We start from the raw sequence: 26020 nt of genomic DNA on the forward strand, positions 1-26020 counted from the left end.
TATGTTTGTTTAGATGGCTTTGGTCAAAATGAAAGTAACCCAACTTCTATCAATCTACTCACTTTTTTTTTGCTCGTGACAGAAGAAGCAAAATCTCAGCCTGAGTCTATCCTATCACAGATGGACCTCTGGTTGCCCTCCTCTGCAGAATTAGCACCGCAGGATGCAAGACTGCCTCTGGAGGAGACAGCTTCGCAGAGCAAGGACACTCAGTAGGGTGGAGAAACAAAGGTGGTGCATTTCCAGTGGAAGAATTTCAAATTTGACATAATACTTGATAACAGAGAAGAGTTAGTAAAAATGAAGATATGTTTGAGATAGGTATTTGTCAGATCCATCCGTCTTCTCCTTTCACATATCATGTCCATTTTCAGATATGGCTTCCTGGTTATTTCTCCTTCCTTCTGAATAGCAGACTATGCTTATTCATTCTTCCGGGGCTATTAAAGCCTGCAAGCAATAAAATCTTGAAACAATACTTGAGAAGACAGGAGTACTCTAGAAGAATCAAGATGGCGAATCAAAATGTTATCTGATCTGATTCCAAAGCCAGAAAACTACTGCCGAACAACTGGCTGTACTTGACTCTCTCAATGCCAGTGAGTCACCCACACAGATTCTTATCGTTAAATCCTTTAGTTTATTGGAGCACTTCATGAGAACATGTCACAAGGAATAGTCCCCTATGCTCTGTGATGATGCTTATTGCTTAGGATTTCATTGAAATTCCAAAAGAAAAAGAAGAAAAAAACACAGACTTCATCCTCCATAATAATTTTATATCTGGAATTGGCTTTGGTATAGGTCAGAAGGGAAAACATGGTTGATCTGAAATGATTAAAGAAGCATGTCTATTTAGATGTGTACCATAAATGAAGGGTTTCCAGCACTGCCTACCTGATCTGGTTTATAGTTCACAACTGCCCAATTATCCTTCTACCATCTTAGAACTCACAATCTCATTTAAAAGCAAAACAAAACAAAAAAAAAACCAGAAACTAAACTTTGTATTTCTTACCACTATATTCATCCAGCACTGACTTTCCATTCACAGTGTTGTAACCTAAGACACAGTTTTTCTACTAAGGTCTGTCCAGCATTTTATGGATGCTCCTCTAACAAGCAATCTCTCTGTCCTCAAAAGAATTTATAACAAAAGAAAACTGCTTAGTCTAGTTAAGAGTTTTTTCACACAAAGACAGATAGACACCCACCAAAGTCTCTTTCTGTTGTCTCCTCTGAAAGCTATAATAATGTCACGTCACTGTGGCTTGTCTCACAGCAGCCGGAAATATGCCTGTCACTGATGCAACTCGAGTCACAGAATATTTGTTTTTCCTTCTGCGTCACTTGCACCAGTAATAAACTAAACTAATCTACAATAGACAAGCTCCTGCTTTTTGCTTTTCTCTTTAAAACATTAGCTCTGAGAATATAGACACATTCCAAAGTGCTTCTTGTAAAGGAGAGGAGTGGGTGGGGAATAAAAGGAAATAGCCAACATTTTAAGTCACAAACTGTTCAGAACCCCTTTTAAAGCAATTGGAATGGAACATTTAGATTTGATATTCTGGCTCTAACCAATCTCAGATAGCATTTCACCTGCCACTGCTTCTCCCTCCAATGGAAATCAGTGTTTAGAATGAAAGCCCTCCCCAGCCAATCATGTGCAAGCTCAGGCACTCAGTTAATGATGCAGCAGTACAGGGAAGACTATCACATGTGAGCTGGAAGGCTGCCAACATGGAGACACGCAGAGAGAAAGGTAAACAACTTTCCGAGGCCAAAATGATGACATTTAATTCTTAAATGCAATCTTCTTAACTCACCCTCTGTCAGCTGGTCTGGGGCTTCACAATGTACCTGTCCCCTCTCCCTCCCCAAACCAATGCTTTCCAAACCTAACAACATGCCAAGCAAAGATCCCTGCGTCATCATTTGTCCATTTGCCACTTTCTTAACTCTGCAGATACAGATTCTCGCTTTAAAGATCCAGAGTGTTTTGATAAACCCCTCTACCAACTTCTTGATTTAATAAGGAAACTGGGGAAGGGGGTGTTAGATGGTACCCTCTGCAAAGCTGCTGTTCTATTTCCCTTCCTCCTTTCTTGACTCTCCATTATAGCTAGCTATGCACTGACATTTTACAACTTGTGCCTTCATTCCATTGGTCTGATGCAGGACACAGAAACAACATTTAGCCATAGGAAAATAATACTGGATGAAAAGTTTCAGGGATGGGAGGACAGAAAGATACCTCTAGCCACATACATACAAAGTGAGACACTCAGTTCAATTCACCCCCCCAACTCCGATAAAAAATAATACGTACGTATTTAATAGAGGAACCATGAGATCTGTTCATCTATACACCTGTGCAGTCCTCAACCCTCTGTTCGCTCTGCCGCAGCACAGAACATTCCAGAATTTTCCACCCATTAACCTTTCCTATATCTGCCCCCCCCCCACCTTTGAGGGATTATTGCGTCGCATCTTTCCGGTACCATCAATGGACAAAATCCACTGATCCTCAACAAGTTCCCAAATAATGTTTCTTTAAAGAAAAAAAAACATGCTGGACTGAAAAGGAACCATGCTTCCCAATGTTGTTATTACTTCTCTTGCATGATCTCTCTCTCTGTGTCTCTTGCTGCAGTAGGCTGTTGCTAGTAGACCTATCGACAGAGCTGGTTCTCACTCTCTCCCTCTGAGCTGTGTGACGCAGCTCAAAATTCTCCAGGCTGCTCCTTGTGTTTTAACAACAGAACTGCAGCTTTCCCCTGGAGAGCCGATGCTAGCAGTACCAGGGCCAGACAAACCAAGACAGAAAGTCACTCCCCAGTTAAGCACCCAAGTTATTTATATCTCCCTGTTCTCCCCTCACCTTGGCTTCTCTGCTTCATTTCCACTCTTCCCTCACGTTTTGCATCATCAGCTTCTCGTGGCTCTGCCACAGCTACATTTGCTCAGTTAACTCTTTTAGGAGTGGCAGTTACAGGTTCCACTCTTGAACAACAGAACTGGAAACAGAGTTGTTTGCTTTTGAGTGGGTGCAGGAGATCTGACCCAAGCAAATACAACTGTGCTCAAAACAGAGGACACTTTCCAAGCAGCCATGCAATATCTGAATTAATCCCTTTAAAGGACAGAGAACATCATCAGTTCCAAGAAAACAGATGCTTTCCTCCAGGACTGGACACACTCTCCAGTAAGTGTTTCACTTTTTTGTCATATGAATGAGTACAGGTAGTCCTCGACTTACCACCACAACTGAGTCCAAAATTTATGTTGCCAAGTGAGACAGTTTTAAATGCATTTTGCCTCATTTTATGACCTTCCTTACCACAGTTGTAAAGTGAATCACCACAGTTAATGCCATGATTGTTAAGTAAATGTGGCTTTCCCATTGACTTTGCTTGTCAGAAGGTTGTAAAAGGTGATCACATGACCCCAGGGATACTGCAACCGTCATAAATATGAACCAGTTGCCAAGTGTCAGAATTTTGATCATGTGACCATGGGGATGCTGCAACAGTCGTAAGTGTGAAAAATGGTCGTAAGTCACATTTTCAGTGCCATTATAACTTTGGTCACTAAAAAATGGCTGTAATTTAAGGACTATCTGAGTTATGAATGTCAAGCCTTCCACTGTCCATTAAAAGACGTGAGGGAACAGGATAAAATATCTTGGCTCAAGAAGGAGGCACAGATCAGACTTGGATGCATATATCTAAAGGCCCAAGTCATCAACAGTGGTATACTCAAATGCAGCAAAGGGGTTCCCTACAAAATGTTACTAAGGGTGTGGGCAACGTTCCCTGAACTTCGGGCAACAAATTAATCTCTTCTCTACCCCTGATAAGTATGCTGGGAGGTTAAAGGCTTGCTCCAACAGTGAGAGAAAATAATTGGAAACATTAAGGGAAAGGAAGAAAGTGATCAGCATGACAAAAGAACATAATTCAAAAATGAAAGGCAGCTTCCCTTAAAGCAAGAGACTGTAGATGAAATAAAAATCTGGAGTGATCACCGTACACAGAAATATGCCAGCCCTAATTCTTGCACTGGAAGGCAATTCCTCATCCCCTTCTTTACTGAGCTATTTTAAAGTCCTTCCAGCCTGATAGTGACATCTGTTATGCACCGAGGCATAGAAAAACAACTGCAAGCTTTCACATACAGTACTAAGCAATGCACCAAGATACCGAGTTTAGAATGCACAGGAAGGAAAAGGAAAGGACAGGCACTGAACAGAGAAACAGGCCAAGACACGACTGAACCTCCCAAGGACTCTCATAGAATTTCTTCGTAGCAGCATTTCTTCAGTCATTTCCTTTATTCATGTTCCAGAGTTTCAGTGAATCATCTTTAACTGAAATTCAAATGAAGCAGTGTCTATCCCTGCTGTGATGCCTAAATGGATCCAAATGAGAATGGGACTTTCATTTAAGTTGCTGGGAGTCCCTTTTTTGTTAGCCAAAACTAATTTTACAAAGCAATGAAAGGGGCGTTGTCTTACCTGAACGCCTTTTCTCAGTACGGAGATGGAGAATCCACCAATGGGTTTTCTCTATCTGCCTGCTCTTGAGACCAAGTAGCCAAAGTTGATACGCCCCCTCTTGCTAGGAGATCCAGTCTTGACGAGGGCAAAAGTGGCTGATGCAAGGACGAGGTGTTGGCTCTCAAATCCCTAATAACGGCCTAACTGATCTTAGGGTGGGTGTGGATTCTCCATCTCCGTACTGAGAAAAGGCGTTCAGGTAAGACAACGCCCCTTCTCCAGTACAGGAGATGGAGAATCCACCAATGGGACATACCAAAGCCTCACTGTCCCGATGGGTGGGAAACAGATAAGGCCGAATCTACGCCCCCAGAGACCACCTGCTGGAGGATCCTCCAACCAAAGGAGGCGTCCGCTGAAGCGAAGCGGTCAATCCTATAATGACGTATAAAAGGGGAGGGCGACGACCATGTCACAGCCCTGCAAATCTCCTTGATGGATGCCTGAGTGGCCCATGCCGCAGATGTCACAGTGCTGCGAGTGGAATGGGCTGTGATATGACTTGGAGCCAGCAAGGAGGAAGATTGGTACGCCTCCGCGATACAGGCCCAGATCCACCTGCCGATAGTGCCAGCGGACACCTTCTGTCCCAGGGAAACTGGATGGAAGTAAATAAAGAGGGCCTCAGATCTGCGAAGGGGTTCCATGCGTTTGATGTAATGCAACAGGGCCCTGTGGACGTCCAATGTGTGCCACTGCCACTCCAAGTCATGGGAAGGATCAGGACAAACGTTAGGCAAGATGACTTCCTGTGTCCTATGAAAGAGTGAGTTGACCTTGGGCACGAAGGTGGGATCCAACCGAAGGACTACCCTGTTCCGGTGGAAGATGCAACGATCATTCCTGACCGAGAGAGCAGCCAGCTCGGAGATACGTCTGGCTGATGTGATGGCGATTAAGAATGCAACCTTAAGAGATAAGGCCACAATGGAATATTAGTGATTGGCTCAAGGGGTGGTTTCGTGAGTGCGCGAAGCACACGAGGCAGTTCCCAGGAAAGATACCTGTGTACCACGGGAGACCTAGTGTTGCATGCACCCTTGATGAAGGTGCATATCCTGGGATGGTGAGCTAGAGGAACTGAGTCCGCATAAGTGAGCAACATCGATAGGGCCGCCACCTGCCTACAAAGGGTCGCAGGGGCCAGGCCTCTGTCCAGACTGTCAAGAAAGTAGTCTATGATCTGGGGAATAGTTAATTTGTAGACATCCAGTTGCCGCCTTCTGCACCAATGGCAAAATTTTTTCCATGTGGTATCATAAATGCGATTGGTCGCTGGCCTACGAGAGGCCTGAATCATGGTGATTGCCTATGGTGAGAATAACTCTTGTGTCATGATGCTGCGCTCAAGCATCAGGCGGCTAACTGCAACCACTGAGGGTCCGGGTGTTGGAGGACCCCCTGGTGTAAGGATACGCGATGCGGGGGAATCTTCCACAGAGGAGAGTGGGAGAGATTCATTAGGTTGGCAAACCAGGGCCTCTGTGGCCAGTATGGGGCCACAAGGATCACTTCCGCCTGCTCCTGGAGCAGTTTGCTGATGGTTGCTGGAATGAGCGGAAGGGAAGGGAAGGCATAAAGTAGACCTTGTGGCCACAGAGTCTGCAGGGCATCCGTCCCCTCCGCCCCCGGAAGGCAATAATGGGAGAAGTACCTGGGGAGTTGGGCATTGCTCAACGATGCAAACAGGTCGAGGACCGGATGGCCGAACCTGTGGAATATCTCGGAAAAAAGATCCGGATATAGTCCCCATTCCGAGGGATCTGTCATAGAGTGACTCAGAAAGTCTGCCTGCTGATTCTTGACCCCCGAGATGTGTTCAGCCCTGAGAGAGGCCAGGTTGGACTCTGCCCAGGATCCTAGTAACCAGGCCTCGGACATAAGGGACTTGGACCTGGTGCCCCCTGCCGGTTCACATGGGCCTTGGACGCCACATTGTCCGTGAGGATCAATACATGACGACCCCTGATCCAATGTCGGAATTGACAAAGAGCTAAGTGAATGGCCCTGAGTTCCAGCCAATTGATGTTGTATCTCAAGTCTGCACAGGACCAATGGCCCTGTGCAAACTGAGACTGTAGATGGGTTCCCCAACCGAATAGGCTGGCATACATCGTGATGGTGAGGTCGTCCAGCTCCTTGAAAGGTGATCCCTTGGCTACCGCTTGTGAGAACCACCAGCGTAGAGACCTGAGGGTGGATACCAGCACATCCACCTGCCAGCTGGATGTGCTGGCATTCAATCGTTGGAATGATAGGAGGAACCATTGGAAATCCTGCAAGTGTAGTCTGACCCAGGGGACTATAGCTATGCAGGAGACCATCTTTCCCAGAAGCTGGGAGAGTAGGACCAGTGGAATGGTGCGGTCCTTGTACACTCGGCGAGCCAGGTCCCTGATGTTGACCAACCGCTCCTGGGAGAGATAGACCATGCAGTTTGTGGTGTCTATGATGGCTCCCAGGTGCAGAAACCGGGATGAGGGAACCATCTGGCTTTTTTGGAAGTTCACTGAGAACCCGTGCTGTTGGAGGACCGGAATAGTTAGTTCCAGGTCCAACTGTGCTGCCCGGAAGAAGGATGCTTGGATCAAGATGTCGTCCAGGTAACACTTGACACATACCGGTACCTTCCGTAAATGGGCAGCTAGCACAGCCAGGATCTTGGTGAATACCCTGGGTGCCGAGGAGAGGCCGAATGGGAGGACCTTGTACTGGAAGTGAAGGCCCCCGTAACAGAGCCTGAGGAACCGCCGGTGATCTGGATGGATTGGGATGTGGAGATACGCTTCTGTGAGGTCTATTGACGCCAGGAAGTCTGCCTGTCTGATGCCTCCCAGGATGGACTGGAGTGATTGCATTTTGAACTTTTTGTATGCGATGTAATAGTTCAGACTCTTGAGGTTTAGAATTGTCCTCCATCCCCCCGAGGTCTTGGGGACCACGAAGTGGATGGAGTAGAATCCCCTGCCTATGTGGTCCAGCGGTACCGGTTCTATGGCCTGAATCTCTAAAAGATGTTGAATGGCCTCCTGCATAAGTCCCTTTTTGATTGGATCCCGAGAAGTGGAACAGGTGATGAAGTGACCCGGGGGACTGGCTAGAAACTCCAGGGACAGGCCAAACTGGATTGTTTGTAAGACCCAGGCGTCCATGGATGTGAGTTCCCACTGATGGAAGAAGTGGGCAAGTCTTCCCCCTATGGGAAGTGTGATGAGAGAGTCACTTGGACCTCCTGTAGGGGTGTCCTGCCCCTCGAAATGGCCTCTTGGATTGGTTCTGCTGCCTGGGTCGAAAGCCCGATCTGTCATACGGACGGTCATATGGTCTGTCCTGCCAGGGTGTGTATGAACGGGAGGGCTGGGTGGCTGTCGAACCTGCTACAGGCCAAAAGGACTGCCTGCGGAAATAGGGACGTTTGTCGGACTGTTTATTAAGATCAGCCATGATCTTCCGCTTGTCCTTGTTTTCGACAAGGTATGGAGTCAGGGCCTCCTCAAAGAGATTGTTGCCCAGATAGGGGGCAGTTGCGAGACGCCATTTGGCTTTGGCCTCGGCCTGCCAGTGTTTCAGCCATAGCATCCTTCTGGCTGTGATGTTGGAGGCTAGAGACCTGGAAGCAAAGTTGGCCGACTGAAGTGTCGCGTCCGCAGCATACTCAGTTGCACCCATCATTTTGCTTAGGTCCTGGTGAGTCCGAATGTCCTCAGAAGGGACTCTGGCTTGAAGCTGACGAAGCCATAAGAGGGTGGTTCTGACAAAGAAGGATGTGCAGGTGGCTGTTTTAATTGCCCATGCCACTGATTGATGGGTCTTTTGAAAAATTTGGTCCCATTTCCTGTTGTCCGCTTTAAGCACCTCAGACATGTCCCCAGCAACTGCAGTCTGGGACACCAGAGGGGTCCAGGCCTCGTCTATCTTGGGAACCTCCAGGACCTCAGTTAGGTCTATAGAGGTACTAAAAATCTTTTTATCTATCCCGCCTACAGAAGGAAATGAGGAAGGGGAAACCCATTGCTTTTTGATCCCTTTAAGAAATATAGAAGGTCAGGGAACATGATGTTGGGTTGTCACCGTTTCAAAGAATATTGGATTTGGGCTGGAATCTGATGTGGCCTGTGGCTGAGGGAACTGATCGGACCCTATGTTTGCCGTTGAGGTGGCTTTGCGAAGCAAGGGGAGGGAATAGACCTCCCAATGGGGAGGGTTCAGAGGGAAGTTCCTCCTCCTCTAATAGATTGAAGTCCGGCTGATCCTCACTCTGCGGAGATGAGTATCCGCTAATTGAGGAGTGTGTAGGATATGGGCTCCTGAAATAAAGGGATCCCCGTAGGAGGGACATAAGGAGGCATAGCTGATGTGGAAGCCTCCTGCCTGGGTGGGTGGAAGGACCGTTCTGCTAGTGCGTGGTCCACAACCTTAGATAGCAGGGCCTCAAGGCGGCCATTGGAGAAAATGTCTCTGAGGTCCGGCCCCCTGAGCCTAGCGGCCGTTGGCATGAAGGTGGCCTCAGGAACCGAACCCGAGAGGAGAGTTGGTAGAAGGTGGCCTCAGGAACCGAACCCGAGGGGAGAGTCGGCTGTGTGCTGAACTAGCACAGAAGGGGGACAATGTGTAGCGGGGGTTTCTGTCAGGGACCACACGCCCTGAGCCGAGGTTGAAGGACCCAAAGGGAGGTCAAATTCAGGGCCACCAATTGATCAGTCCCAGATCCTGCCTGTCTCTGTGCTCTGGAGAACTCCTTCTCCAGAGCCTGGTGCCTATGGCTAGCTTGCTTCTCTGCCAACTTGGAAGGTTTTTTCAGAGTGGCCTTAGCTTTGTTCTTGAGCTTGCCTGCTGCCTCCTGTTTGGAATTTTTGTGCCGGCTGTGACTGGAGGATGGGGAGGCAGTGCTCATGGGTTGAGGCACCGTGGAGTCCTCCATCCTGAGATGAGCTATCTCAGGAAACCTGAGGGTGAGCTCTGGCAGGCAAGCGGTTGGCGGGAAGAGAAATTGGAACAAGTAACGAGGACTGCTTCCCTGACCACCTGACCAGTTGATAATTCTCTCTGGGCTTAGGTCACAGTTGATAAAATAAGACTGAAGGAACGGTTGAGACCCGCTAAGGGCTCCGCCTGGAGGCCTTAGGTGGCCAGTCAAGGTGCACCAGACAGCCCAATGAAGGGCGCAGAGGGCCTGAAAATGAGGCCTGGCAGAGGCAACGTGAGAGGAGATTCAAATGGCTGCTCCAATTAAGATGGTGGCCTAAGAATTTGGGCCTTGTCTGTGAATTACTGGGTTGAACTTAATGGATGCAGTTTATGAAACCTAGGAGACCGATACTGGTGCAGGGTTAGAATAGTATCTCAGATGACCTGAGAAGTAGCCAGAATAAGGGAAACCTTGTGGGGAAGCTGGGAGCCTGCAGCCAGTACAGAAGGCCTAATGTGGTGGCTTAAGGGAGGGCCTCATGATGTTCCCAAGATGGCGGCCACAACGGGCTCCGCCAAATTTCCTGGGATGGCAAGGCTGTGTGACGGGCCTGAAGTCCTGTGGAAAGGCCCTGTAATGCACTGAGGCCTTCAGTCAGTAATCTGGCTGATGGCAATTGCAAGGCCGACCACGTGGTGCATCCAAAATGGCGGCCGTGGCGAATTTAGGTGAGGCTTCCTATGTTCGTGAGAAGCCTTTGTCTCAAAAATCAGAAATTTAGAGTTAAATTCGCTCAGAAGCTTTTTTAAGGGCAAAAAAAAAACCTCTGTCTGAGTTTTGTGAGTTCGTCAGCCATCCAAAATGGTGGCCGCGACTTTTGGGCCGTTGAAAACGGCCTCCGGAGGCTTGGAAGGTAAAATTTGAGCTGTGGGGGTGATCTGACTGCAGCACTGAGCACTGGGCAGGGGAATCAATGGGGGAACTGATATTGAAGGGATTCCCCCCCCCCCCCGAGCCCTGGGGATAGAAACGGAAAATTACTCTCTCCCACCCACCCCACAAGCCTCAAATCAGCCGATTTGAGGCAGCGATTTGAGGCAGAGCTGATCCCAATCTTTTAGAATGTAAACACTAATTAGGGGAGGTACAATCAATCAATGCAAGGAGAATTCAACAATGGATCTTTGACCTGCTAAATGAATTGCAAAACCTGATAGCCAACCTGACTCGTCTTCAAGAGCTTGAGACCAAGTCAAGACTGGATCTCCTAGCAAGAGGGGGCGTGTCAAGTTTGGCTACTTGGTCTCAAGAGCAGGCAGACAGAGAAAACCCATTGGTGGATTCTCCATCTCCTGTACTGGAGAACTGTAAATTATCAGTGAATCAGCAAAACAGCAGAAAAGCAAATATTTTAATTCTCTGGAAAAAGGTAGATTGGTTCCCAAATCGTTTAATGAATAAAACTTTTAAGAGGATAAACGCAGAAAAAAATAGCTTTTCCAAAGAATCAGAACTTCCTAGAGTTGCCATCTGATGGCTAATACACATCAGAAGACGTTTCGCCAAAACAAGAATAAAATAAAAAATAAAAAGTCTGCCATGCTTTCACATCTGATGAATACAAACTGTTCTTAAAAGTGAAACATGCCCATATGTTTCTTAATTTATAACTAGAAAGCAACCTGTAATGGACAAATGATAGTGTAAAAAACACAATGGTGTCCCCATGAGCTAAAACAAGAGAAGTTGCCAACAACAATATTGGTGAATATTTCCAAAAAGAAGACTCTACCATAATGACTACAGCCAGTCATGAGAGGTACATTTGCCCCAGAAATGTGCATGAGTTTGTTGCTAAACCTAGAACCGCATACTGTATGTTTCTATCACTATAACATTTCCACTGACTTGATAGTTAAACATTAAATTAGTACTGAGTAAGCCAGACATTGTTTATTACTGTTTGCCCCAGGAAGACTGAGAAATGGCAATGCAGACAGTTATAACTGTAACAGTTTTGTTTTGTTTTCCTGAGCAGAAACATTTGGATACATTTTAAAAAGGCAATATCTTTCATACCCCCCCCCTTTTTTTTTAGTGGAACAGAATCTTTATTTTTTTCCCCAGAATGGAAGCAAGCACATGAAAAACAGCAGTAGTCTATACTGAAAGTGTGAAAGCTGCACCCTTAAAAATGGAAAATCCATCATCTTCCCCAATACTTGACAAGCACTGAAGTTATCGGAGTGTAACTCATTCAGTCATAGAAATCAGAACCTTAAGAAGGATGGAGAACAAGAATAAATGCCACTGAAACTTGATTCTATGTAAAGAACATTACCTGAGGGTAAGCATAATTATCAAATCCCAACAGAAACAACTGCACACTGCTATAGAGCTTTCTGCCACACATCTTCTTTGAAACTGGGCATAGGAAACTCCCATTGTTTCATGGCATCTGGCTCTCTCAATGAAACATGAGATAATGATCTAAAGGCCATACTTGTGCATAACAATTCTTCCACCAGTAGCACCAGCACTTATTATAATTCCTACAAAAGGCAGTCTAGGGATACAATGGAATACTAATTACTGTTTTACTTTTGGAAAAAAAATAGCTGAAACTATAATTTACATAACCTGTGCAAATTCCTTGTAGTTTCAGAACTTGAAAATAACAAATCATTTCATGACCCTTGTTTACCCTATAGCTGAAGATCAAACAATACCAAAGTATATGTAGCACCAAACAACTTCCATCCTGGGAATAACTGAGGTGAAGTTATTGATGTACACAAAAAACCCTTTAACTCAACCTCTTAGCAAAGACGTTTAGTCATATCTAAACACAGTTCATATACAAGTATGCAAACCCAGAAAGCAATTCTATGCTCAATTTGTAAAGTTTCAATATTACAAATATTCTACTGTACTTGCAGAGAATGTGTAACTTTAATTCTTCAGTTCATTCATGGGTTCATTTGCAAATTTTGATCTGTAAACCAGATTTGGTTTAGAATACAGCAAGATTATCCCCCCCCCCATAAGCATGTGAACTTGTGATGAAGTGGCTAGGATTCTGATGTAAAACCAGAGAGACTCATTCAGAGTCCATATTGAATCACAGAAGCTCTCCAAACAACTTTTTAAAGTTTTCTAAAACCTCATAAAATAAAATAGCTATAATAAAGAAGGAAAAAGTCCTGTTGAATGATCTATGTAATAACTATAAAAAGTTATAAAGTGCAGTGCTTTGAGAATAGAAAGTAGAATGTTGCCTTAGTAAGACTTAAGTTTCAAAAAAATTGAATTTATTTTTAACAGTAAATTTGAAGCATTTTTAAACTTGTTATCTACTACCTAACATTTATATGTTAAACTTATCAAGGAATATAAAGATATTTTTTCAGTGAATAGACAACAAGTTTTATACTGCATAGCTGCAAAAATGCTTGCAAACTAATTTTAGGAAGTACAAGAAATTGCACATCCAGCAACAAACAGCAATAAAACTCAAGAGTGGAACTTAACAGCAGGCTTAAAATACAGAACACAAAGTCCTAGTAATGCTGAGACAATGCAGGATCATAAACCTTATAAGAAACAATTATGCAATCACATTTAAAAAATTAATTGTGGGTTTCAGAATTGTCCTTTGGCACCAAGGGAAGCTGCTGTCCTTAATTTAATTTTATATGTAAAATATATTCAATTGATAAGTATGTTATGTTATAGTATAATAGCATCAGTCATGGGAACTATTTTAGGAAACTGTACAGAATACAGACAATAATATTGAGTACCTTTACCTGCTCTACAGGTGAGTAAATGTCAAGAAGCTGCAAGTAGGAAAAAAGACAAGCTTCTGAACAGGAGAAACCAGTATTGTTCAAGATATTTCCATAAAGTTTTGCTAAGAACAAAGAACACAGAGTGCCTCCTACTATGGAAGTTCACTTGACAATATAAGTGGAGGTAGTGGGGTTTGCACTGGTGGCACAGAAATAGCCATTCTCTGTTTGGCACCCTGCACTTCATGAGTCATGGAAGAAACGCATAAGAAAAAAAAGCTCTAGAGGCAAGTGTATATTGTATGTTAGGAACATAAAGAAATGCAAGGTGATTGTGTTGCTATTAACAATCTGAAGATTATAATTTATTCTTATACTGTTTACAGTTTGGTAAAGTGTAGTACAAACACAAGTATGTTTATTCAGATTCCAGTTTGAATGTGGCGTCTTGGGGTTATTCCCAGTAAACATAGTCAGTTTTTTTTCCCTAGCACAATGACAATTGCAAGAAACAAGAATTCAGAAAAAAAAAACAACATAGCATGCAGTGGGCTTCTATATCCCTTTTTTATCCTGTCATTGTGGGAGGAATTGATAATTCTTCATATCTGTCATATGAACATCCAACTATCTCTACAACATACAGAAGGAACTCTTGTTTTGAAATCCATTTTCTATTAGAAATGTAAGAGAAGTTAAATATATCATCAATTATTCACCTCAAATAAACAAATATTCTCACATATACACATTTTTAAATACTGAAGCCCCATATAGCATGTAAATGCACTGGGCAACTGACATAAATTAATCTTTTTTAAAAAAAATGCAGATAAAATTAGAGAAAACAATGTTACCCAAAATTTGAGCCTAACCATTAGCCCAGTAAAATTTGCGCATCCCTGGATTAAAATGTTGAACTATCATAAAGGAAAAGATACATTTCAAATACTCTATCACAATATAATCATTTTAATACCACTTGAATCAATAGATGGAACAGCACAGAACAGATTTGATATGAGTTCTGGTAACTTTGCCAGCAGCTTCAGAATCTACTGTAATAAAACTGCAAATGTCAAGACCTCTTAAATTCCCACTTTAAAGAATCCTTTTTGAGAAGCATCACTCTTCTTTCACTATTTGTTCATTCACTATTCGTTTGTGCACTATTCACCACTATTGCAAACTCTTCTTTCTCCTTCTCCTTTCCATTACTTACATGGGAAATCATGGATCAGTTGTCTTCTGCAAAATATGCAAGAATATAAACAGTTTTTAGCTACCTAATTGGAACATTGAGATTTTTTTGTTCTATATAGTTGAAAACATCAACATTAACAGATCATACCAGATATTACAGAAATAAGAATGTATCAAAGTTTGTTACACTCAATTCAACTTTCCAATACAAATATACTGTGAGATTCCTTAATATTCTGTTACTTAAAAGTGACACGGAAGTTTTTTAAAAGGGAGAGAAAGAAAGTTCAAAGGAAACAGGAAGTCGGTGCTGCAGCAGATAGAGTTAAGAGAGTTATGTAATCTCTTTACTGGGACATGGATAGGACAGCACACTGCTTGCTGATTAACTAAAAATAGAATAATCCCAATTACAGCAACACTTCAACTTTTTCCTAAGTTTCATGTTTCATGAGCTCACAGAGAACTCATGAATGGAGAGGGTGGGGAGAAAAAGACAGCAGACCAAACAAGAAACCTTTTTATTTTTCTTCTAACTTAGAGAACATAAATATCAACAAAATCTTCTTTTCTACTCTAATTTTCTGGGCTGTTGTATTTCAGATCTGAATAGGCTAAGTTCCATATTATTTGCTTTAAGATCCATCCTTTCCAATTTGAACACAAAGTGTAGTAGATAAAGAAATGAAAATCTGCTGTTTTGATCAGTTTTACATTAATCACTTAAATAATGCAAAGAAAACAATAATTTGCCAACGGCCACTTTAAAAATTAACAGACTTGTAGAATGAATTCCAGATGTAGCCAGTGTATAAAACATGTTTAAACACCATACGTTTATAAATAAAAATTAGAAAACTAACAATGTTGTTCTTATTCAGTACATTGGAGGTTTGTGTAAACATCTTTCAGTGCTAGCTTTATATACTTATATGTCTAGTTTAATGAAGAGAAGGACGAGGGGTGACATGATAGCAGTTCCAATATCTCAGGGGTTGCCACAAGGAAGAGGGAGTCAAGCTATTCTCCAAAGCACCTGAAGGCAGGACAAGAAGCAACAGATGGAAACTAACCAAAGAGAGAAGTAACCTAGAACTAAGGAGAAATTTCTTGACAATTAGAACAATTAATCAGTGGAACAATCTGCCTCCAGAAGCTGTGAATGCTCCAACACTGGAAGTTTTTAAGAAGAGAATGGACAGCCATTTGTCTGAAATGGTATAGAATTTCCTGCCTGGGCAGGGGGTTGGACTAGATGACCTCCAAGGTCCCTTCCAACTTTATTATTATTGTTGTTGTTATTGTTATTATTTCCTACATACATGAAACAAATCCATATAATATTTTTCTAAGAATAGGGGGAAAATGAAATAAAATAAAATGCATGCTCTGTCATAGTAATCATGGCTTTTATTTTAATGTTTAAAATGAAGCATGAATATTCAACCAATCATCCTTGCAGTTTTACTTTTGAAGAACTGCCATCCTTCATATCCATATTTATAGAATGACACCTATGCAAAATAAAAAAAGACAGGAAAAAAATATATCCACACATATCCACACACATACATACTGTATCTTAATCACAATTAATTTTACGTACATATTCATATTCATATGTAATCAAATTATTAACATCTATCAATAAACATCAGGAAAAAAATAGGAAATTAATATTTAACCCAATATATCACCCAAATTTCTAAGTAGCCATCCCTTAGAAGTATTTCTGTATAAAATATGTATACCAATGCAGAGAGATTTCACTACTTTTAAATATGTATTTTGATTATGTGCCATCAAATTTTTGTTGACTCTTAATGTGAAACTAATGAACAAAATAAATCAGTTTTAAAATTTTCAACATAATTTTATAATTGATAAACATAGCAAAAAATAGCAGCAAAGCGAAAAGAAAAATGATATGAAAATTAAGTAATACACAGAATTTCAAAACTTTGATCATGTTGCTGATAAGTCTTCTTACTTGCCCCTTTGTTGAAAAAAAGGCTGATTTAAATGTTGACAAAGAACATGTATCATTTTATTACTGAACATGAAAGGATAATTGGGACATTTCTGTAAAAATTGAAATTGAATGAGAAATAGAAGCCATGATAAAATAACAATTTCACAACACTATATGGGAAAGATATTCAAGAGCAAATTTATATTATAAAAGAAAGTTAAAACTTACCACTTAGCTCTTCTTCCATAATGGAAGAACACCTCAGCTACTATGTACCCAAACAACAGGTCACCCCATCATTTTTGTCTGAGCCCTAATCATCTATGTTGATCCCTATGTTGATCCCTATGTAGACTAGATCAGAAAATCACTTCTACAGGGAGGCTAAAACTAATTTTTAATTATTGATAATTAATTAATAATTAATTAATAACTAATTATCAAAACTAAACTAATTTTATTGAAATTAATTTGATTGGGTTGTACATTACTTCCTCCAGTGAAACAGGGAGATCTCTGTCAAAGCTACTTTGAAGCATTGTTTCATTTCTTAGGTCTTAAAAAATTGTTTAAGCCCCTTTTGCCTAGGGTTAATGGTTCTTATATACTGTATTCCATCAAGATAATTTTCCATACTCTGTACAATGCAGCAAACTTCAGAGGAGGCATTTGTAAAATAGTAATTCCAGTCACTCCAACAATAAATAGTTTATCAGCATTTCATTTCCAGTCAGACCATTATTTGCCCAAAACAGGTAATAAAAGTTTTACAACAGTAGAAGGAAGGGATATGGCCTAACTAACCACATAGTGAATATACATCAGTACATTTCATTTTCCTATACAGACCCCGACTGTTTAGGAATGTCAATATAAACCATATAAACAGACCCGACTGTATGTTATTATGTCAATATAAACCATATAAACTTCCATGCTGAGCTATGTCTAATCCACCTACTACTAATTAAGTTACTACTTTGCCATAATAATTGACCAGCAAATATGCATTACATCATACTTAGAAGCTGAAAAAAGGTAAGGCTATTTTTCACTTTACTCTTTATACTTTAAATTATATTTCGATTTTTTCCCTAGTTTAAAATAGTTTTCACATAATATCAAATGTGTAGCAGAGACCTGTCAATGAGTTTCTTAGAAAAATTTAGACATTTGAATAATTCAAATAATAGAGATACAGCTCCCACTTTCTTCAGATCTGGAAAGCCCTTAAAACTTGGTTCTGTCTCCAGGCCTGGGTCAATATGGGTGGGATCAACTGGACAGCCATTTTTATGAATTGTATAGAGTTTTCTGCCTGAGCAGAAAACTCTATACAATTGGACTAGATGACCTCCAAGGTCCCTTCCAACTTTATTGTTGTTGTTATTACTATTGAGGTCCCAATCATATTATTATTTCATACTTTCTATATTGTTATTCTAATTGTTTTAGTTTGGATGACCTATTTATGTGAGTTTGTTTTAATTTTTTTGTGGATTTTATAATCCACTTCTGGAGTGGATGGCCACATGAAATCAAATAAATTAAAATACATTATTTACTTACTACTACTACTTTTATGCTGGCCAGAAATCTCACTGAATGAAGAATGAGATTCAGAAGCAAATGTAATCTGTCTGCTCTGTCATATGACTTTAACCTGATCAACCTTTAAAGGATCCCTTAAAAGGTCCATTAATAACAAATGCTGGCTGATCAAAGTGGTAATTCTATTGTTGCAAAACTTAAGGATAAACATTTATTTTCTATTTTTATACAAAACTTTCAGAAACTTGCTATTTTGGTCAAGAAGAACCCACTGTTATCTTTTGGACAAAAGGAGAGCTCCCAGTTAGAACCAGGAGATAAACAGATGCAGAGCTGACGAAATAATCATGCCCAATGAAACTATGGATGTCAATGATTCTGTGTCACATGGAAGGAAATGTCTTGAGCCAGACTACAGGACTCCCTGTGCTGCTTAATGTACTTATCAATGACTTGGATAAGGCCTTAGAAAATACAGTTATCACATCTGCAGATTATTCAAGAAAAAGCTGGCAGCAATAACTTTTAACAAATTGGAACAACAGACAGAATAGACAGAAACCAGTGAGATGAATTTCATAGCAAGTCCTACAATTGTGAATAAAGAATCAAAGGCATCAGGGTGGGTGTCTAAATAAGGGCTAGATGGTCATCCATTACAAATACTACAGTACAGGTAGTCCTTGACTTACAACCATTTGTTTAGTGACTGTTTAAAGTTACAACAGCACTGAAAAAGTGACTTATGACCATTTTTCACATGTATGAACAATGCACCATCCCCATGATCACATGATCAAAATTCAAATGCTTGTGGTATCCTGGGATATATAATCACCTTTTGCAACATTCTGACAAGAAAAAATCAATGGGAAAGCCAGATTCACTTAATAACCATGTTAATAACTTAACAACTATAGTGATTCACTTAACAGCCATGGCAAGAGAAATTGTAAAATGGGGCGAAACTCAGTTAGCAACTGTCTTGCTTAACAACAGAAATTTTGGGCTCAATTGTGGTCATATGTTGAGGACTAGTTGTATGGATTTCTGTCCTGGGCAGACAGCTGGACTAGATGATCTCCTTCCAAATCTACACTGCCACTGAAGATCACTTTATGATCATATATAAATTGTAATTGTAAGGACCCACTTCAATCCCACATCTTAAGAAAGTAGAACTCTTGGGAACAATTTCTTCCAACAGGAACTTTTATTAAGAGTAGTTGATAGCAGGCATAATAGACAGGATCTGAGGGATTCTTTACAGATCGATACTTTAAAGCAGAGGTTCTCAACCTGTGGGTTGCGATCCCTTTGTGGGTCGAATGACCATTTCACAGGGATCGCCTAAGACCATCGGAAAACACATATTTCTGATGGTCTTAGGAACTGAGACACCGCTCCTCTATCTCCTTGCCCTCTTCCCCTTCTTCCTCCTGCTGCCCCCCAGGCGGCTCGGGCAGGCGCTGGGACAAGAGGGGTGCCTGGGGGGAAGCAGCCGGGCTGGCGGAGGGACTGGCAGGGGCCACATGGCACCAGCCCCTGCCGCAGCTCCACTGGATGGGCAGAGGGCGGGCAGTGCGGAGTCCCAGCTGGGGCGGCGGTGGCTGCTTCTTCGCCCTCCTCCTCTCCTTCTTCCCCCTGTACCCCCTGGGTGGCTCGGGCAGGCACCGAGGCAAAAGGGGTACCTGGGGGGAGCAGCCAGGCTGGCGGAGGGGCTGACAGGGGCCACGCGGCACAAGCCCCCACCACAGCTCCATCGGATGGGCGGAGGGTGAGGCCGAGCAGCGCGGAGTCCCAGCTGGGACGGCTGCTTCCTCACCCTCCTCCTCTCCTTCTTCCTCCTGGTGCCTCCCAGGTGGCTTGGCCGAGTGCCGGGGCAGGAGGGGTACCTGGGGGGGAGCAGCCAGGCTGGCAAAGGGGCTGGCAGGGGCCGCGCAGCACCAGCCCCCACTGCGGCTCCATCAGATGGGCAGAGGGCGAGGCTGGGGCGGCTGCTTCCTCGCCCTCCTCCTCTCCTTGTTCCTCCTGCTGCCCCCCTAGGTGGCTCGGGCAGGCGCTGTCCCCACCGCGGCTCCATCGATGGGCGGAGGGCGAGGCCAGGCAGTGCGAAGTTCTGGTGGGGGGGTGGCGACCAGACCCAGGTGGTGGGGATCCCCGACGATGCATCTGTGCCACTGCCGCTGCCATCGGAGCCGCTGCCTCCCGTCCTGCTCCCCCTCCCCACCCATTCAGCTGAGGATGCGGCGGAGGCCAGGCCGGGGGCAGAGGGGACCCCTGATGCTGCTGCTGTAAGACAGAGAGAGAAATAGAGAGAGGAAAGAGAGAGAAACAGAGGAAAAGCGAGAGGAAAGAGAGAAAGAAAAAGGAAAGAGAAAGAGAAGAGGGAGGAAACAGAGAAAGAGAGAGAGAAAGAGAGGAAAGAGAAAGAGAGGAATGAGAGAAAGAGGAAAGAGAAAAAGAGAGAGAGAAGAGAGAGGAAAGAGAAAGAGAGGAAAGAGAAAGAGAGGGAGAGGAAAGAGAGAGGAAAAAGAGAAAGAGAAAAAGAGAGGAAAGAGGGAGAGAGAAAAGAGAGGAAAGAGAAAGCGAGAGGAAAGAGGGAGAGAAAAGAGATAGAGAAGGGGAGAGGAAAGAGAGAAAGAAGGGGAGAGGAAAGAGAGAAAGAAGGGGAGAGGAAAGAGAAAAAGAGAGGAAAAGGAAAGAGAGGAAAGAGGGAGAGAGAGAAAGAGGGAGAGGAAAGAGAGAAAGAAGGGGAGAGGAAAGAGAAAAAGAGAGGAAAAGAAAAGAGAGGAGAGAGGGAGAGAGAGAAAGTGGGAAAGAGAAAGAGAAAGGGGGAGAGGAAAGAGAAAAAGAGGAAAGAGAGAGAGAGAGGGAGAGGAAAGAGAAAAAAGAGGAAAGAGAGGAAAGAGACAGATAGAGACCGTTTTGACATCTAAAATGAAGATAACACTGCATATATCCTTTTTTACCTTTATTTTATATATACACACACAAACACAGATACATACATACATACATTAAAAGTAAAAAAGGATATATGCAGTGTTATCTTCATTTTAGATATCAAAAGGGTTTTGCGGCTCCCAGTGTTTTGTTTTCGGTGGGAAACGTGTCCAAGTGGCTCTTTGAGTGTTTTGGGTTGCCTACCGCTGTCCTAAGGGATGCTGTGCTGCTTCGTGGCCCTTTCCGCGGAGGAGGCTGAACTAAGCTCTGCCGGTGCTGTCACCCTCTTGGCTCTCTCTCTCTCTCCCTCCCCCTCCCTCCCTCCCTCTCCCTGCCTGAGCGCTTCTCCAACCAGGCTGGGCGGAGCCGGCAGAGCGGCCTTTCTGCCCCCCTCCCCAGCCAGCTGACTGGGGGGGTTGGGGGTCACCACAACATGAGGAACTGTATTAAAGGGTCGTGGCATTAGGAAGGTTGAGAACCACTGCTTTAAAGGTCCCTAAGCAAACTCCAGCCTACAGTTCATCCGGATGGTTCAGACTGGCCAATCCCCAGGTGGTTAGTCCATCGTGGGAAAGGGAAGATATCATCAGCCTGTCTCCATTTGTAGTACGATGTTCCACAGCTCTTCACACCTCCTTTTGGGACCGGAGAAATAAGCCAGGTTCCGGAAGTTTATACTTCTTTCCCCCCCTTCCTAACTGCCTGGTTAGGGAGAAGAAAGTTCAGAGAGATGCATATTAAAGGGGGCAATTTGTTACATTGTAATGGCCAGCAGATCCAGCGGCAATAAACAAAAGGTTACATTGTAGTGAATAGAGGAAGTGAAAGTCATAACTCCGCAGGCATATCCCCCTTCTCCCTTGAGAGTATGGCAGAATCTAGGGGAAGGTAAGATTTGGTTTTAGATCAGAGGAGGTAGATAGAAATGAAATATAAATGGATTCTGACAGTAACTTTATCTTTCAAAAATCTATATTTAGCTTATCTTTTAGGTTAGCTATTTAGAGAATACCAAGATCCAATATTTAGTTGCTAAGCTTTAAATCCTATGTTAATCTTTCATTTTCCAACTCCTTTTCTTTTACTCATATTTAATTAATATTCTTTTGTTTAAGATATGCAATGAAATCCTACTAATGCTATTCTTGTCTACCCTCTCAGAAAAGAACATATCACAGAATGATGCTTATTTCAGAGTCTAATGGATAAAGAAAACATTTATGTCAGGCTAAAACTTACTCAGATCACCAGTTAAAACAGTTGTCTTTTTGTCTTTCAGCTTAACTTGAATGATATTTGATGTATTGGTCTCCATTCCATTGTGTAAGTTGAATGTAGAGTTCTACAACTGGTGAATTCTGTTAGGTAAATTTCAGCTTGTTATCCTACAACTAAAGTCTGGGGGTGGCGATGGGACTCAGATACAGAAGCAAGGACACATTAGCGGATGTTGAGACGTGAGGTACTGAGCTTTGTGCATCCATGTCCTGAGTTTCCATAGGTAACCGTAGCAACCTGAATTCTCATAGCAAGGGGCCTGTTTAGCTGATTACCGTAGAAAGGGCCTAAAATTATATCCTTAGTCATCTTTAGTGTTTCAAACATGTGTATGAATGTCCTCTCCTTGTTTCATTAAACTGAGTAATTAAAATACAAAATAAATTGAAAAAGGATAGGGCATAAGATTAACAATGAAGATACTATAATAATATGGATTCTAAGCAATGTGACTGGTTACTTGGCAACCAAAAAGAGGTGTATCAGAAAAAAATGAATTACAATTATAGAAGTAGTTATTCTGGCAGCTTTTAGAGAAGGCTTTTGAACAGAGCTTTCTTAGTGCATCTGATTTAGGAAAACAAGCAGAAATTATGTTTACAAAACATGCATTTGCTATTCCTAGTTAAATACTTTGATTTTATTACCTATTAACCAGACAGGAAAAGCACAGGGAGAACCTTCCCATTTGAGGCATGTTTTATCCTTTTTGTTTATTTTTTTCTGTTAAGAACAAGTCCAGATATAGTAACATGGAGGGGACAAATAATACTTTTAACTATTAGAATAGATCAGACAATCCTATGTTAATACCTATTAGTTTTTAAAGATAGCAAAGGCATATAGAGATGCCTTTACAATATCAATACCCTCCTCTTTATGAAACAGCAGTATATGCACTTGTGCAGACATGCACAGACATTTTTATATTGCTACAAAACATTCAACTATACAATATGGCCTTTCTGTTTAAATGCTGTTTGTATGTGGTATTTTTCTACAAACATTATCCAACTTTCTTCACTCAACTTCCTTTATGAAAAATCCAACCAAGCAAACACTTTGAAACTGCTACAAATGGCAACTGCACTAGAGGTACTGAAGAGCCCTATCTAACCCAAAAAGCTTGCTGGTAAATCTATGAGGGAGCTATTGAACTGACAAATTAGATCCCTGGTAGAAACTGGCCCAATGCTGAAGTGTTACCTCCTTCCTACAGATAAAAATACTTCAGCTCTTCCATAGTGTATTTGCCAGCAACTCTATCTTGTTCACTAACGGATCCAAAACAATCAAATCTCCAATGCTGTAACTTATTCCAAATTCTATTGGTCTGGTTATTGTACTTCTCTTGGGTCTACCAAAGAAGCACTCAACTCTTTATATTCTTTGGTCAAAACATTGTAATTGCTTGTCCTTTCTTCTCTCATTTTCACTGTCAAACTTGTAATTTGGCACAGGTTTGACTGGGGTTCACTTAACACCCAATTACTTTCTCTGTGATTCTTAGTATTCTATTTGGGGGGCCTAATCCCCTTTGCATGGCATAATTTTTCATTTCTTTTCATGACTCATTTCAATGCTTTATTTGCTTATTACCCAAAGCACCTAGTGCAAATGAAGGCCCATGCATACATTAGTGAGAACTGTCACTGATAATTCCATTAATATCTTTTCTGGTGGCATGATATCCTATAGTAAGTAACTATGTGGTGGTTAGGCAAAAAAAAAATAAGGTTCAAACAGCTAAATATTTATTTGGATTAAACATCAATTTTATGTATTTCTTGTTCATATTCATCATTTAAATTTTATTCATGAAAGGTAAGAAAGCACAGAACCTAAAAATTCTATAGAGTGAACAAAGTTTTTTCTTCTTCTTAAGGAATACTGAAAAAAAGTGAAAATAATGTTTAGCTTAGGAATAGAAGCCATTATCAATCCAATATAAATGATGCATCAATTTTTTTCTATCCTTCACTTTTGGACTGGCCTTTTGCAGGCAATACTGATGCAGAAACTAGAATAATTAGACTCCTTACAAGACTACAAAATTTCCCCCTTAGAGCTGACATACAGCTATGGAACATTACGTAGAAAACAGCAGTATAAATATAGTTAAACATAAGAAAAAAATAAAATTGATTCCAAAACTGAAACAACCGCTTTCTACTATTTTATGGAAAAGTGACATTCTTATCACTAATACACACACACACACACACACACACAAACAGCATTTCAATTATTTGTTTTTATACCTCAGGCTTTATTTGCTCTCAAAAAACATAGGTAATAGTAGAACAGAAGAAACTGATCAAGCAAGTGTTTACTTTGTCTTAAGGAATCAATTACAAGCAAGCCAATGATATAAAGATTTGAAAATGGAACTATTTATTTACTATAGCTTTCCTGCTTTTTGTATGTATTACACAGAAACTTCATTTGATACTTTATTCTATAATAAAATTTTATACCATTAAGAATGATTATCTTCAATTGATTCTATTATGAAACAGACAATGTATTTGTTGAGTATCGTGAGACTATTTAAATACTCACAGTAACATAGCACTAAAAGCCCCATTTACCCAGGCCTTCGGTGACAAAATGAGATCCGTCACTTGACTGCACTTGTACTTTTGAGAGATGGATGGCATATAAGTTGAATAAATTATTATTATTTAGGAAATAAGGAAATAATTCAGATTATTTCTTAATAAACCATATAATTTTATACTAAATAGTCAATCATATTGAAAGCAAGAATATAACTGGAGCTAAAAGCATAAATCATAAGGGTATGTACAAAGCAAAATTTTAAAATGCTTTGTTCTGGATCTGGAATAAAATACTCCCTTTTAAAATGCTCCACCAGAATGTTATTGCTATACTTCAATTAAAAAAAAGTAGAAAGTTTCAAGTATTATGGCCAGAGAAAACTGGAACTCAGGACTGTTGTTACTATGATTTATTCCTCAAGGTCATAATGTTTGACTATTGTCACCAGGGGGGAGAAGGAATTATTGCTTTTTATTGTTTTTATATTGGGTTTTATCCTTATAAGCCACACAGAATCACTTGAAGTGGGCAACCATATAAATTTTCACCTGATGGCAGGACAAGAAGTAATGGTTGGAATCTTATAGAAGAGAAATCCAACCTAGAACTAAAGAGAAATTTCCTGGCTGTAAGAACAATTAATCAGTGGAACAGCTTGCCTCCAGAAGTTGTGGTTGCTCCATCACTGGAGGTTTTTAAGAAGAGACTGGCAGCATTTTTCAAACATTTTTGAAAACATTAAATAAATCCCATGGGAAACTGTGGAATACATCTCTGTACTTGGTCACTGGAAAAAAATATTTTAATCTAAACAGGTATCATCAAGTGACATTCTTTTCACAACAGAAAATCAGTGTTTTCCATTTCTTTCCCAGATTGTTGAACCAAACTAATTTTTTAAAAAATTAGTTTTGCTAGCATATGTGAACCCAAGGGATTAAAAATAAATTGTAGTTTTTTATGAAGATATTTTTCAAAATATTAAGAAGTTTCTTAGTCAATTTTTCTATAGGGATTGATATTTCATCTTGCTACATAACTGAAGTAACAGATTTTGTGTTTCTTTTTGTAGACATTCTGTTAGGTTTAGGCAGTGCTTTTTTTCTTTAAAAAAAAAAAAAGTGCACACATCATACAACCCTCCTTGCCTACCCTACAAGATTCCATCCCAAAAAGGTGCCGGAACTCCATTCTGGCCGTTCTATGAGAAAAAAAGCCCTGGGTTTAGGCCCAGCAAAAGTAATTGC

At 41.5% G+C, this 26020-nt stretch overlaps 1 long non-coding RNA gene across 1 annotated transcript; it reads left to right on the forward strand.

The window, feature by feature from the left end:
• The first annotated feature begins 821 nt into the window (after positions 1-821).
• LOC120297452 lies at positions 822-23943 on the forward strand. Its single transcript, XR_005553802.1, has 3 exons — positions 822-3208; positions 11598-11817; positions 22213-23943. It is a non-coding gene; the product is annotated as an uncharacterized LOC120297452 (long non-coding RNA).
• Positions 23944-26020: the final 2077 nt, after the last annotated feature.

The sequence above is a fragment of the Crotalus tigris genome, unplaced genomic scaffold, assembly GCF_016545835.1.
Source record: "Crotalus tigris isolate CLP2741 ecotype Arizona unplaced genomic scaffold, ASM1654583v1 scf7180000023618.1514416, whole genome shotgun sequence".
Classification (NCBI taxonomy): Eukaryota; Metazoa; Chordata; class Lepidosauria; order Squamata; family Viperidae; genus Crotalus; species Crotalus tigris.